Raw genomic sequence first — 4,787 nt, 5'->3', positions numbered from 1 at the left:
CTTCTTCACCTACCGCATTGTCTCTGATACCATGTGTAGGGATGCGAGTCTAGGGAGGATGCCAATAGGGGAGAATAACCATGGTGGGATGGTGCAGAGAAACAAGGAGATGGACAAGAGAGAGAGCAGGAACAATCGACATAGTAAATAAAAGACCACGATTCTTATTCTATATGGAATTAAAAAAAGCCTTTACATATATACCTTGTAGCCACCGTGAAATCTCCACATATGGAGTGGCTCATAATTAAAAATATATGCATGCCTTAGGAGAGTGTTCCCACGGGTTCAATATGAACTGAACTAGGGTTTGGAAAACCCAATATTCGACACATTTGTCACTTCCACCATGCTTTATGGAGTGCTAATATGGGGGTTGAGCCTGAAACACAATAGTAGATCAAAGCGCACATATGATGGATGGAGATCCATGGAGAGATCACTTATATCCATGATCTCCAAGTTGATCCGAGTGAAAGTCTCATTGCCACATGTGATTGTTAGAGTTGAGATAAGCACACCACCAATTATAGTGGAGGCTATAATTCATAGCACATGGGATCTACCACGCAATAGATATGCACGACTAGCGCTTGAGCCATCACTTCATCTCTCTCTCTCTCTCTCTCTCTCTCTCTCTCTCTACTTGGTCCACTGAAGAGAGATGAAGAGGAAGAGACCTCGCGAGCGAGACAAAAGGAGAGCAAGGAGCTCAAGGTAGCAAGCCATGCAAGGGCAGGGTCTGTGTGCGGGAGGAATGCCTCTACTTAGATGCCGTAGGAGCAACAGTGGCTCTCACAAAAAAATTGGGCGTTTTGTTTAATTTTTTATGTTTCTTAAGGGATGTCGTCGCTTATGCGATGCAAAACAATTTTCAAACGTCGCTATGAGTGTCGCATCGTGCAACACTAACAGCGACCCTTTTGTTTGGGGCAAATTCATTGGTGTCGCTTAAGCGATGCATCACTTAAGCGATGCTTGTAAATTTTCCAAGCATCCCTATTTACAAAGCGGCCTTGTAGTGGGACATGCTCTCTCTCTCTCTCTCTCTCTCTCTCTCTCACACACACAGCGGGTAGCTCCCATGGCAATAGGGTGATCATGTTTGCATGTCAAATGCAATTCACTCATTTACAAAGGACCTAAATCAAGGTGATTGGTTGCTCCTTGGTTGCTGTCTAAGCACTTTGACACAAGGCAAAAAGGGTGGTCTAATCAAGAGTTCAAAATAATATATAGAAAAGCCTATGGATACTTTTTAAAAGATGGGCATGTGTGAAAGCATCCAAAACAAAGAAGCACGAAGAGAATACTCAAAAGGAACTTTTCAAAAAGTTTCACGAGAGGGACATCTTTTCTAAAATCAAAGAGAGGTATTTGGTGGAAAGATATGTAAAAAGAAGTTTTTCTCTTTGTAGAGTCTTGTGAAACCTGGCAAATGTATTCAAATGTACGTCATCGTGATGGGTTGCATCCTTCTTACCCATTTACATTGTAAGTGGGTTGGACACTCTCTTTCGATGTTAAAAGCAATGTTTGGGAAAACTCTCTCTCTCTCTGTCTCTCTCTCTCTCTCTCTCTCTCTCTCTCTCAGAGCATGGTGAATTAATATTAAAGAGAATCAAAGGCTACATCCGATGAGCCAGGAAGGGCTAAACTCGATGCAAAGGGGGTGGGGGATGTACGAAGCGCGAAAAAGAGGGGGGGGGATCCAAGCATGGGTTCGTACAAGAGGGTGTAACATGGGAGATCTCCATACGGCGAGAAGTATCCATAGTTTGCTCCATGTAAAAGGGCGTCCGGAGTAAGACCAAAACAAGGGTCATTGGTACCCATTTCCATTACCTCTCTCTATCTCTCTCTCTCTATCTCTTTGACACACACACACACACATACAATGCACACACACACACACACACACACAAACTCTCTTTCTACATTGAAAACAATGTTTGGGAAAAGTGTCTCTCTCTCTCTCTCTCTCTCTCTCACACACACACACACACACACACACAATTTGCTTCCCTCACATTTTCAACCATGACTTAGACCTACACGCTTTCCTTTCCAACCACACTGTGGGCTCTCCATTGTGACTCTCATCACCATAATTAGGGTGCATGGAGAATCACTTATCAAAAAATATGACCTCAGAGGACGATAACAAAATCTCTCTCTCTCTCTCTCTCTCTCTCTCAAATTACACCCCGTCAATAACTCACGTGTGTGCTCTTTTTTTTTTTGTGTGTGTGTGCACGTGCGCGTGCGCTGCGCGCTGGCGATTGCTCCGATATTCGTCTCTCTTGTAGTTGCTCGCCCTGCACTTCCACAGAATTTATGGAGGAAAAGCAGCTTCTCAATGATACACACACGCACAACCCTACACCACCAGGCTCTTACTCCCTTACATCTGGCCCTCACATCCGCGCAGCTCGTGCACACGCAATCGGTGGTCCTTCGATGCTCGCCACTTTCTCGAGCTCTACTTGTCCATCCTCCCCAGCTTCAAGCGCGCCAAAAAAACAGGATTTCAATCGCGCTTCAGATCACATATTCAAAACTCTCCTCTCTGAGCTCGGATCCAGCATCTCTGCTTTGAAGGCCTTCTTCGCACTCATGCAAGCATCGTCGACGTCTAGCCAGTACTGCGCTTCCGCCACTGCGCCTGAAATGGCCATGGCTGCGGAGCTACAAACACTCTCTCATCTGCACATGCAACTATCCTTTTTGATCCAAGAGCATGTCGATATTGTAATTGGCATGGAGAAAGATAGCTCTCATCTGCATGAGTCCAGATTTCAAGGGCCTCATGATGTAGATGCAGTATTGAAGTCATACGAGGTCATCATCACCAGATTTCATGAAGAAATAAGGAAGAAGGATGCAGTGACGGGGCGAAGTCGATGCTTAAAGTGGAAAAGCTCGAGCGGCAAATGAAAGCAGCTGCAGACACGCATTTTCTTCCTGATCAGCAACGCAAGTAAAGCTCATACTGCAAGGGCCGCCATTCAAATATCAACTCATTAGCAGGCTCACATAATCAGCCAAGATTCAAGATTACAAACGTCAGCAATGTAGCTTCCCAACCGTTGGACTGTTCCAGCGCATTGATTGCAGAATAGATACAAGATCAAGAAGATGTGGTTTACTTCAGAAAATACAAAGTTTTCTTGAGGACTTGCATGTCTAGAATGTTAAGTCTTAGGATACACGGATTGCAGGATATGCCAAACAGGGACGGGGCCAACAACCTCGGACTCTTTTGAACTCATCCAAAGGGACCGCGTCTCTCCAAATGCAATTACTTATGCTTGCATCTTGAAGATGAGATGGGCAAAAGAACTCACGATGAAAAAATGTTTTACTTCACACTACGCCACTACAACACGTTGTGCGAAACTCTACGTTTCTACCGACGCAAATAAATGCATCGAAATAAGCATCCATATACGCGTCGGAATCGTATCGTCGGTATAATCACTTTCTATATCGACGTTTATACCGACGTATGTACAGACGCGTATATCGACGCTTATACAGACGCTCATACCGACGCCTGTACCGATGCATGTACAGACGTCTATACAAACGCCTGTAGAGACACTTGTACAAACGCACATAACGATGTCTGCACCTGCAAAAAAATTTTGAGCAGAGAGTAGTGTCATTTGTTGCTATATGTGTTGTAGTAACAAAGGCACAACCTCTCTACTCAAAAGAAGAAGGAAAATGTAATCGCACTTTGCATTAAGGTAGATTGATAGTGCATCATATATTATTAAAAAAAAGAATTGTTAAGCCATCAACCATAAATACTAAATTAGAAATTGCAATAATCAAAACCATGATAACCATAACTATTACCATTGCCATAAATAAACACAAAGCTATAAGTATAACCATAATGACAGCCGTAAGATAAACCATAACCTTGAATTTAAACATAATGATTACCTTGACCATAAAGAACAAATAACTTTAACCAATGCCAATGACATAATCATAAACAAAATCATGACCATTGCCACTATCATTACCATAAGCATGATCACCATAAAAAGCTATCATAACCATAACCATTGCCACTGACATAACTATATAAATACCATATCCAAAACCATTGTTAACACCGTAATCGTTGCCACTATCATAAGTATAATTAAGCATAATCATAAACATAAACATAACAAAAAAAGAGTTATCAAAACCATAACCATTGTTGCTAGCATAATAAAAAATAAACAATAACCATTTTTAGTAACATAGCAAAAAATAAAGCATAACCATAAGCATAGGCATAACAATAAAAGTATTGTTAAAACCATAAATATTTTCATTATGTGCATCATAAGCTTAATCATAATCATAAATAGTGAATATGTGTTGTAGTTATGTGTGTATATTTATGTGTATGCATGTGTGTGCTTACGTATGTGTGCATGAAAGAAAAAGAAGAAGCACTCACATTTAAAGAATGTGAGTGTGCGAGAAGTACGAAAAGTCAAGGAAATACCTGCAAAAACAAAGCATAAACATTTTTACCCACACATAAAAACACAAATATATATGTGTGTGTGTGTGTGTGCATGAAATAAAAAGAAGGAGCACTTACATTTAAAGAATGTGAGTGTGCGAGAAGTACGAAGGGTCAAGCAAATATCTTCAAAAACAAAGCATAAGCATTTTGTTATTGACACACCCAAACACAAATTTTCTCACACAAATACACCAAAAAAGTGTACCTGCTTTGTGTAATGTGTGGAAACATAGATGAGAAGTCGAAAGAG

The 4,787-nt window shown here is 41.3% G+C and overlaps 1 pseudogene; it reads left to right on the top strand.

The window, feature by feature from the left end:
- The first annotated feature begins 2,337 nt into the window (after positions 1 to 2,337).
- On the top strand, positions 2,338 to 2,984 carry LOC147424993 (uncharacterized; annotated as a pseudogene).
- The last annotated feature ends 1,803 nt before the right edge of the window (positions 2,985 to 4,787 follow it).

Source organism: Adiantum capillus-veneris, chromosome 25 (genome assembly GCF_014529385.1).
Source record: "Adiantum capillus-veneris isolate H3 chromosome 25, ASM1452938v2, whole genome shotgun sequence".
Taxonomy (NCBI): Eukaryota; Viridiplantae; Streptophyta; class Polypodiopsida; order Polypodiales; family Pteridaceae; genus Adiantum; species Adiantum capillus-veneris.
This window is presented reverse-complemented; position numbering and strand designations above follow the sequence as displayed.